The sequence below is a fragment of the Lissotriton helveticus genome, chromosome 1_1, assembly GCF_964261635.1.
Source record: "Lissotriton helveticus chromosome 1_1, aLisHel1.1, whole genome shotgun sequence".
Classification (NCBI taxonomy): domain Eukaryota; kingdom Metazoa; phylum Chordata; class Amphibia; order Caudata; family Salamandridae; genus Lissotriton; species Lissotriton helveticus.
The window spans coordinates 1402163172-1402174213 of record NC_136057.1 but is presented as its reverse complement, the minus strand read 5'-3'; the positions used below and the strand labels follow the sequence as shown (position 1 = coordinate 1402174213).

General features: G+C 47.3%; 1 protein-coding gene across 34 annotated transcripts in view; it reads left to right on the top strand.

Annotated features, from left to right (window-relative positions):
* NFIX (nuclear factor I X) overlaps nt 1-11042 on the top strand; it is a 5476577-nt gene that overhangs the window by 5054632 nt on the left and 410903 nt on the right. The window lies entirely within an intron of this gene.

Genomic DNA, 11042 nt, shown 5'->3' with positions numbered 1-11042 from the left:
GTTTCAAGCAAGGAAACCGTGACAAGGAGAAATACGGAACAGTGACATGGAACTGGCAGCTTTCACCAAAGAGGTTTTGTTTAAGAGGATGAACTATGATTGATGGGTCCTTCTTTGAGGCTTGGTTGAACATGTATTATACTGGTTTCTAGCCCTTTCAAGAACAAAGGAGTGGAGAAGACTAGGATGAGGATTAGATTTAAAAGACAGCTAGCTAGCCAGTCTGGGTTTGTGTATATGTCTCGACAGCCTTCCTTTCCCCAACGTTGGATATTTCATATACTCACATGCTTGAACAATCACCCACTATCAATCTGGGAATCCCTGGTAACTTTAACTAGCAGTAAGCAGTGTTAGAATGAGCATAGGCCTCAACAACAGTGTTTGCTTAGTACCACAATCACCTCGTTTGAAACAACGAAAAATCAAACCTGTGTTAGACATTATGGGCCAGATGTAGGTAATCTCAATTTACCTATTCTTAAATACCGAATGTTACCAATTCGGTATTTAAGAATAGGTAAATGGGATGTAGATAATTTTTCGGTAAAAATTAGCGAATCGGTAAGATTCGGTAATTAAGAATCAGTATTTACTGATTCGGTATTTACTGAATCGGTAAATACCGATTCAGTAATTCCCATTCATTCCTGGGAATTACCGATTCGGTAAATACCGATTCGGTAAATACCGAATCGGTAATAGGGGTAACCCTTTCAAGGGTGGCAGGGTGTCACATTGACACCCTGTTGCACCCCTGAATGGTGCATGGGTGCACATGTGGCACACACATGCCCTAAGGGCATGTATGTCTGCCACATGGCACTAAATAAAAAGCAAAAAATTGCTTTTTAAAAGGAATTCGTTATTTACCACCAACTAATAGTTGGTGGTAAATAACGAATCCTTAAATGTAAGAAGCACTCACTTGAGTGCTCCCTACATTACAGATTCGGTAATTTACCGAATCTGTATTTTAAGAATTCGGTAATTTACCGATTTCTTAAATTACCGATTCGGTAAATTACCGAATCCTGAAATGTGGCCTCCTACATCTGAAAAGCCTAATACCGGTCGGTAACGGCCGAAATTCAGTAATTTCGACCGTTACCGACCGGTATTAGGCTTCCTATATCTGGCCCTATATTTGTTACTTCTCAATATTTACTTCATTTTCCCTAGACTGCAGCCAACCCCCTTCAACAAAACATTCATTTGCAGTGCCCCACCACCGACGAGCAAGAAGACACTGGTGATGACAAGACCCCCAAGGAAAGCAGCACAGTCGTTGATCCCTGTGGTGACCAGTCCATCAACTGTGGCAGTGCATCCACCGTCAAGAGCAGTGACCACCTAGTTGATGGCAGGCATTCCTTTTCAGCCTTTAACTTTCCTGCATTTACCAATGAAGGTTTCTAGACACATCCTGGTGCACATACTGGATACAGAATTGAAAGCTGAAGTCGGCAACTAGGAGCAAGCGTCAAACACAACATGCAGTCCTGTGCAATTGGATTAGGCTACTTATCTGAATTTGAGGGAAGGACCATTATAAGGGAGGAGAAATACAAAAGGAGTATGAGTATTAGCTTCAGCTCTTAGTGGAGGAAGATTTCCCAAGCAGTTATGACCAGACTTAACCAGGGCATCCCCAAGGGACCCAACTATGACTCAAATTCCTGTGGCATTCATGACTACATTCCACACAGATAGTGGACAAATGCCAGAAGTAACTTCCACCTCAACCTCCCTCTCCGACAAAACCAATGCTGCCTCCTCTTTCCTGGATATGAACACTCTCTCCCCCACCTCCTTCAGAGCTGAAACTAGACACCTCCCTCCGACTTTCGCATATTTCCACAGTGGCATCTCCAAGTCTGGATCCTGTCGCACAGACACCTGGAAAATGGGAGAGCAGAACTTGCTTAGTAAGACCGCATGTTGAATATGGAAAAAGGCAATCTTTTGGGGAAGGGCAAGATGACGATGGACATGTTGAAAAGTGGAAAGACTGCACTCTTCCTGAAGAAGGTGACATTGCCTGTAAAATCTGATTTACCTCCTAAATAAATCACCAGCTTTCACACCCTGCTGGATAGAATAGTAAATACGTTTGAATTCTCCATGACTTCCATAGAGCCACAGTATTTTCTATATGATTTTAAAGAAATTTCGAAAAACTACAGAATCCTAGCTGATCCTTGATTTGTGCCTGATCAGAGTGTCTCAAACGAATGCATATGCTGGGCACAGTTCATGCAGTCAAACCCCACCTGGGGAGGAAGTACAAAATCTGCGTTAGCATGCTTGACTGGCCACCGAAGCCTGATTCCATCAATGAAACAGCAGCCCAGTGTAGGTCAAAACATCCTGCCACTCCTTCTTTAGTTCCTGCAGACACTGATGGCAGGTGAATAGACTTGGGGTGCAGAGCCAGCTCTATGGCTATTCCATCACTATGATATCCATAAAGCTAAAGATGCCTTGATTATTCTGGGTCTATATGATCCCCAGATGTGGCGCAACATTTCACCCCTTATTAGTCTCATTCCAGATGACAGAAGAGCAGCCCCTTTATGGTTTAAATCATTTTATTGGTTTTTGAAACAGAGAACAGCAACCACCTACATCCATAGGCTGGTGGAGAACAATAACTGATTCATGAGTAAGAATGTAGAAGATAATAGGAGAGGGACAAATTATAAAACAGAAGAAGGGAAAGAAAGCGATCGACAGTCAAAGATACGGGTCGCCACATTTGGGGGTGTTACTCCTGCATCAGAGCCATGTATGACATGGTTTAACAATTAGTCCTCTTTGTGGACCACCTGGGTGAGGCCAAGCATACATAAATAAATTGAACATGTCAATTCGACAAACTCGTTCGTAGGAATCTGATAGTTGAGGCCCATGTTCTATCAAAACGCAGCAGCGTACGTGTGACACTCACCATCAGCTTCTCCATACACACAAGGTCCCACAATTTATGCGAACAATCCAGATGGGTCGGATTTGCGTTTGTGCCCCATTGGAATAGAAGAATCTGCTTGGCTTCCCCCAGTGCCAAAGTAATAGCTCATCCGCGACAAGACCTAAGAGGTTAAGTCAGGGCGTTAGGTAAACCCAGCAGAATGTAGCGTGGAAATCTAGGCAGTTCTGTCTCATATATGTTGTCGATGGCCGATAGGATGGCTGTCCAGAACTGCTGGATCTTTGGGTAGCACCACAGCAAATGCGTTAGGGTGCCCTTGTGCCCGCATTGTCTTCAGCACTGTGGGTCCCCGCCTATCCTCCACCAGGCAACCCTCACTGGGGTGTAATACCAATAATGGGCAATTTTGAGGAACATTTCCTTGCCTGCAGTGCTGCATGAAGAAGCCCTTTCTCCGTGTATAATGTCCTGCCATTCCTTAATGGAGAATTCACACTCACATTCAGACTCTCACCGGCGCTGCGCTCATGACTTAGAGAGGTGTAAAGGTGTATATGTCTGAAAGCAGGCGTTTGTCCGAGTGACAGGTGACAAACCATTTTTCAAAATCTGTCAGGGGATGGCTAACATGGGGGCATATATGGGGCTGTGTGAAACAGTGTCTCAGGGCAATGTATTGCCAGTAAGCATCAGGGGCAAACGGTACCCAGAATGGAGCTGTGTGAAATCATCACTCCCTCCTCATCAAAAAGGTCCCCTAGTCTCTTACAGTTAGCTTTTTGCCACTTAACATAGCCGCCCCCTTTCATTACCGGAGTTAATTCCGGGTGGCCTATAAAAGAGGTCAGGGGCGATCTCTGTTTGGAGATTCTTCTTACTTTTTGTACCCTATCCCAGACCCCCACTGTCGCCTTTGTAATAGGTGAGATACACACCACAGCAGGTCGGTATTTCTTAGGGAGCCAAGGCACTTTTCAAGCGTGCATCCCGACAACCAAACGATCGATGAAACACCAGTGCTTTTCGGATGCCGTTTTGTGCTATTCTATGATGTACAGAGTTAGGCCACTTGATAATACCCTTCGAGGTGGGGAACACTCAACCCCCTGTCCTTTTAAAATATGTCTGGTTATGGGCCATGCAAGTTTTCTTCCACCCCATATGAAGTCCCCTATAAGATGTTGTAGTTTGGACAGCACTGAGGGAGGGGGCTGTAGCGGTAGCGTCTGCATGATGTAGAAAATCCAGGTGAGTAGGGTCATTTTAACCGCCGCCAGTCTACCCAACCAAGACAATGTGTACACTTTCCTGGTCAAGACTTCTGATCTCGTCATAGCGAGAAGGGTGGCATAGTTTTCTTGTGGCATATGCTCAGGTGTGGAAAAGATCCGGCCGAGATATGTCACCCCGTCGGACATCCAATCAAAGGGAAACATGCCCATCAATCGTGCTCGATATTCCCAAGAGATCATCAGGCTGAGGACCTGCGTTTTCTGCAGGTTGGCTTTAAAGCCTGACACTTTGAAAAATTCTGCCATTTCCCTTAAAAGTGAGGGCAAGGATGTGAATGGCTGCACCAGGATTAATAGCTCATCGTCAGCATAAAGCAATATTTGATGTTCCCTATCTCCCATGCGAATCCCAGAGATGTCAGCGTGCTAAGGAATACCCTCTGCAAGGTTGTCCATGTAGAGCGCAATAATAAAGAGGACACCCTTGTCGAGTTCCCCGTGAGATCCTAAAGGGGTGGGACTAGGTTTAATTTATGCAGGCCTTGGCCTCGGGGAGAACGTAGGTACAGCTGACCCAACATTGAAATCTCCCCCCAGCCCAAATGTAGCAAGCACCGCCTGAAAGCAGGGCCAGTGCACACTTTTAAAGGCTTTTTCAGGAGCAAGGCAGTGGTCTGGGAGCTTTGTGATTTGTTGGGGAGCTTGCAGAGTCGCTTGGTACCATCACTACAACCTGTTTCACAGATGAATCCTAACTGGTCCGGGTCAATGAGACCCTGCATATATATGGCGCCAAGCAGGAGGCCAGCCCACTGATAAAAAAATTAAAATAGACGTTTAGTAAGGAGATAGGCCAATACAAGGCACATCTCCCTGATCCTTACCAGGCTTCAGGAGAACTACAATAGTAGCCATCTGCATGGATGGAGTAAGGCACCCGGTATCACTGAACGAGCTGTAGAGACAGGCAAGAAGAGGGGCGAGGAGAAGCGCAAACATTTCGTGAAATTCAGAGGTAAAGCCTTATTCTCCAGGGGCTTTGCCAATAGGAAATTTTTGAATAGCTCGGAGTACCTCCTCAGAACTAATATCAACGTCCATTTTGACCGATTCTTAGTCGGGAGCGGAATCTGGGGCCCTCACAACATAGTTCACGGCCGCCGCTTCATCCAACATCTTGGCAGTGTAAAGTGCAGAGTAGAAACATTCAAATTCACTCGCTTTAAGGTCATCAGACTGCAGTTCTTCCCCCTTCTCCGGACCCTCAACTTCTACAACCCGGCGTTGAGCCACCTTTGCGCGTAGTCTGTATGCTAGCTATCTACCTGTCTTGTTGTCCCCTTCATAGTACTTTTATCTGTTGCTCAGGAGAGCAAATACCAGTGGCTTCAATTGCTTTCGGGCCACCGTAAGTAGGCGCCTGGCCTGATTGGAACCCTTGCGTTGGTGAATCCCCTTTAGTTCTTTCTCTGTGTCCTCTAGCCGCTACCGCTTGACCTTCCTTTCTTTCTTACGCCTAGCTGCGATAGCAATGAACTCTCCATAGGAGTGCCTTTAGTGTACCCCACAGTAACACCACTGGCGTAAAGCCTTCGTCATTTGCGTCCAGGAAATTCTGAATGGATTTCTGAATCTCCACAACATTGGGGTCGTATGTGATTGTCTGTGATTCAACCGCCACCCCCTATGAGGGGAGGGTCCGAGGTAAAATCAATGAAAGAGTTAGAGGAGAGTGATCCGATAAAGCAGCCACTCTTATCTCAGCCGCTACCATGGCCAGGGACATGTGTGATGAAGTAAGAAAAAAGTCTAAAGAGGCATAGAACTGGTGTACTGCAGAAAAAATGGTATATTCCCTAGTGAGGGATTGCGCAGGTTCAACATCACCTCCGTCAACCAGCTCTGCATGAAGTCCGAGAACGCCCCAGCTGCCCCCGCCCTCGATCCTAATTTGTTAATCTGGGAGTTATTCACTATGTTAATGTCCCCCCTATTACTAAATCCTCATCTGGGGAAGCAAATACACTGTCCAGTGCATTTCTAAGAAAGTCGTTGTGTGTGTATATTGAAGCCATAGTATAAGTGCGATTCCCAACCTCCACCACATAGACAGCAGCTGGTCCATTTGAGAAGTTGGCCTTGTATATGCTGTCCACTAGTTATAGCGGGCACCTTGTGCCAGTCCAAACAACCCTTATTGATGATTATGTTTAAGACAACCTTTATTGAAAGCTGTCCTGGTGGTAGCTATGGAGAGCAGCCTTCAGGCTATGTCTTGAAGGAGTGTAAAGCAGCTTGGTTTACCAGATTATAACCTCTTGAATGACCAAATGAAAGGAGAACCATACAAAGTATATATAAAATATATGTATTTATTACTAAACACTCTCTACTAATCCCTTTATGAGATTAGAGAGCAAGGTACACAATATTCAAACATTAGAACGCAAGTAAATAGCACAATATACAATGGGCCCCAGGGGGAGACCAAACCATATGTTAAGAAAGTGGTATAACAACCCCGACTTGACTAGACACAGTGCCTAGAGCACGTAGAATCGCGGGGACCCCAAGGAACCACCCAAGGTAGTGACACAGGGGACCCACGGGGGACGCGTGCAGTGTGAGAACACAGCAGTGAGCTCCGTACAATCGTATGGGAAAGTCGCGTTTGGAATTTTAGAGTTTAAGGACACTTCGGAGAGGACTTGGAGCAAACCCTTTTAGACTTAGACGGTTCTAAGGCCCGCACCCATGTGAGCACCGGAGTACTTGTGTTACCTCACCGAGGGAAGCCGGGTGCATAGGTGTCAAATGGTGTCGGGAATCTTCGCTATTTTCAATCGCGAGTTGCTGCAAAATGCTGCTGCCGTGGAAAGGAAAAGTATTTTTAAATAAACAAGGGAACCCATTCAGTTAACTGAGGACCGTGGGTGTCAATAAATTAAGGAGAAACAAGGGTCCTTAGTATATCTAGGATGAATACTGGGAACTGTGTGGTGTGCTCCTGAGGCGGAAAGCCGGGAGCGAGGCTGTGTGCTTGTGAAATTGTTTTTTAAACTCTTGTGTCACTACCTAATAACTTGTACTTTTTAACTCACATACCTACAATTGCTGGAACTCCCTGTTGTCCTTAGCAGCCGAGTTAGCGCTGCAGTTAGACCGCCCCAGATCTCTGTTTGGCGCCAGCGCCGCGCGCTGAGAACGGAGGCCACGCCCCCTTTGAGGCCACGCCCCTCCCGCTCCGCACACTGTATTTAAAGGCACCGATTGAAGGCGCCAGGTAACTGTGTGGTGTGCTCCTGATGCGGAAAGCCGGGAGCGAGGCTGTGTGCTTGTGAAATTGTTTTTAAACTCTTGTGTCACTACCTAATAACTTGTACTTTTTAACTCACATACCTACAATTGCTGGAACTCCCTGTTGTCCTTAGCAGCCGAGTTAGTGCTGCAGTTAGACCGCCCCAGATCTCTGTTTGGCGCCAGCGCCGCGCGCTGAGAACGGAGGCCACGCCCCCTTTGAGGCCACGCCCACCCGCTCCGCACACTGTATTTAAAGGCACCGATTGATGGCGCCAGGTAACTGTGTGGTGTGCTCCTGAGGCGGAAAGCCGGGAGCGAGGCTGTGTGCTTGTGAAATTGTTTTTTAAACTCTTGTGTCACTACCTAATAACTTGTACTTTTTAACTCACATACCTACAATTGCTGGAACTCCCTGTTGTCCTTAGCAGCCGAGTTAGCGCTGCAGTTAGACCGCCCCAGATCTCTGTTTGGCGCCAGCGCCGCGCGCTGAGAACGGAGGCCACGCCCCCTTTGAGGCCACGCCCCCCCGCTCCGCACACTGTATTTAAAGGCACCGATTGAAGGCGCCAGGTAACTGTGTGGTGTGCTCCTGAGGCGGAAAGCCGGGAGCGAGGCTGTGTGCTTGTGAAATTGTTTTTTAAACTCTTGTGTCACTACCTAATAACTTGTACTTTTTAACTCACATACCTACAATTGCTGGAACTCCCTGTTGTCCTTAGCAGCCGAGTTAGCGCTGCAGTTAGACCGACCCAGATCTCTGTTTGGCGCCAGCGCCGCGCGCTGAGAACGGAGGCCACGCCCCCTTTGAGGCCACGCCCCCCGCTCCGCACACTGTATTTAAAGGCACCGATTGAAGGCGCCAGGTAACTGTGTGGTGTGCTCCTGAGGCAGAAAGCCGGGAGCGAGGCTGTGTGCTTGTGAAATTGTTTTTAAACTCTTGTGTCACTACCTAATAACTTGTACTTTTTAACTCACATACCTACAATTGCTGGAACTCCCTGTTGTCCTTAGCAGCCGAGTTAGCGCTGCAGTTAGACCGCCCCAGATCTCTGTTTGGCGCCAGCGCCGCGCGCTGAGAACGGAGGCCACGCCCCCTTTGAGGCCACGCCCCCCCGCTCCGCACACTGTATTTAAAGGCACCGATTGAAGGCGCCAGGTAACTGTGTGGTGTGCTCCTGAGGCGGAAAGCCGGGAGCGAGGCTGTGTGCTTGTGAAATTGTTTTTTAAACTCTTGTGTCACTACCTAATAACTTGTACTTTTTAACTCACATACCTACAATTGCTGGAACTCCCTGTTGTCCTTAGCAGCCGAGTTAGCGCTGCAGTTAGACCGACCCAGATCTCTGTTTGGCGCCAGCGCCGCGCGCTGAGAACGGAGGCCACGCCCCCTTTGAGGCCACGCCCCCCGCTCCGCACACTGTATTTAAAGGCACCGATTGAAGGCGCCAGGTAACTGTGTGGTGTGCTCCTGAGGCGGAAAGCCGGGAGCGAGGCTGTGTGCTTGTGAAATTGTTTTTAAACTCTTGTGTCACTACCTAATAACTTGTACTTTTTAACTCACATACCTACAATTGCTGGAACTCCCTGTTGTCCTTAGCAGCCGAGTTAGCGCTGCAGTTAGACCGCCCCAGATCTCTGTTTGGCGCCAGCGCCGCGCGCTGAGAACGGAGGCCACGCCCCCTTTGAGGCCACGCCCCCCCCGATCCGCACCGGAAGCAGCATAAATTATGTGTGTAGGACGGACGCGCAGCGGACGAGCGCAGCGGGCGCGACGATTGCGCGCCGAAGGCGCGCCTAAGGCAAGCCCGTCTGCGCCCGTCCGCGCCAAGACCGCGACAGGCGCAGGAGACTCCTTACATTCTTCCTCCTACATCCGCTACCAGGCAAGTGAACTCTACCAACTACAGGGCTCCAAGCACTGTCCCTGCATACTTGACCCAGCCACACTAACCGGCTCAATCAGCTGCAAGCGCTGCCGCTGGACCTTTACTAACTTAGACTTCACTCTAGCCGCTCTACCACCCCCCAAGACTTCCCAGCCTCCATTCAAAGGAGGCCTTATTAATGCACGATCCATGTGCAAGCACAATCAAGATATCCAGGATCTCATCATTAACGACGATCTTGACTGCTTAATGATAACCGAAACATGGTTAACGGAAGATAGCAACCCCGATATTGCCATTGCCCTACCCCAAGGCTACTCGCTTTTTAGACAAGATAGAGCTAAGGGGAGAGGCGGCGGGGTCGCCATTATACTTAAGAACATCTTCTCCTGTCATACTTTCAACTTAGAACCATTGAAAAAAACAGAAGGGTTAGGTTTCTCAATTAAATTGAATGAACACACCTCCTTCTCAGGCGGCCTTCTCTATCGCCCACCCGGCAATGCTACTGAGTTTCTTGACTCATTATGTGACTCCTTGGGATATTTCTCTCTAAAATACTCGCACTTCACTCTACTCGGCGATTTCAATCTACATCTTTAGTCAAAAACCGATGCACAATCCATCAGTTTCTCGCAAACTCTGGATATGTTCAACATCCAGCAGCTCGTCACTCTTCCGACGCACTCTCTTGGTCATACCCTTGATGGTGTGTGCTCTAACCTCCCTTCCCTAACCACCCTTCCCCCTCTGCCACAGATTTGGTACGATCACTCGTTGATCCCATTCCTCATTAAAACAGAGAATTTGCCCCCTGGCAATAAATCCAACCCCCACCTTACTAACTCCATTAACTGGAAAAGGGTCCAAGAAAACATTAGTCTCAAACCCCTTATGCTTGCTCAATCCCCCACTCTTATCGGGGAACGTCGAAATCGACGCCGACCACTTCCACAACTGGATCTCTCAGGAAATTTATTTATTTATTTATTTATTTTTGCAATTTTTAAAGCGCTACAATTACCCGTAGGTGTCTCGGCGCTGAGGCTAAATCTAAAATAAACCAGTGATGAATCGAAGGGACAACAGTAAAGGATCTATGTATCGTGTCGATAAGAAAACAGCCAAGTCTTTAGCTGCTTTCTAAAAACTATTAAAGATGGACTGGTCTTTATGTTAAGGGGAAGGGAGTTCCACAGTTTAGCTGCTGCTATGGTGAAACACCTATCTCCCCAGTTAACTGTCCTTGTTCTAGGAATTTGAAGCATGTGAGCTGTGTTAGAGCGCAACGTTCTAGGGGTTGCCAAAGGTTTAAAAGAACTTCTCAAGAATTTAGGTCCTATGTCTTTTATTGCCTTATAGACAATACAGAGGGTCTTAAACTTCGTACGGCTTCTAACTGGAAGCCAGTGCAGTGGGTCTAGATGTCTGGAAACCGAGCTATATTTGGGAATCCCCAGAAGAACTCTGGCAGAGGCATTTTGTATTAATTGCAGTTTAGAAATAACCTTTTTTTGGGCATTGAGGAGGAGTGCGTTGCAATAGTCAATGTGCAAAAAAAACCAGTGTGGATATTAGCGTTTTTCCCGTGGCTATGGGAAGGTACGGTAGTATTTTCTTTATTTTCCTTAAGATGTTAAAGGAAGATGAGACTACCGCATTCGCATGGTGATGAAAGAGGAGCTTGTTGTC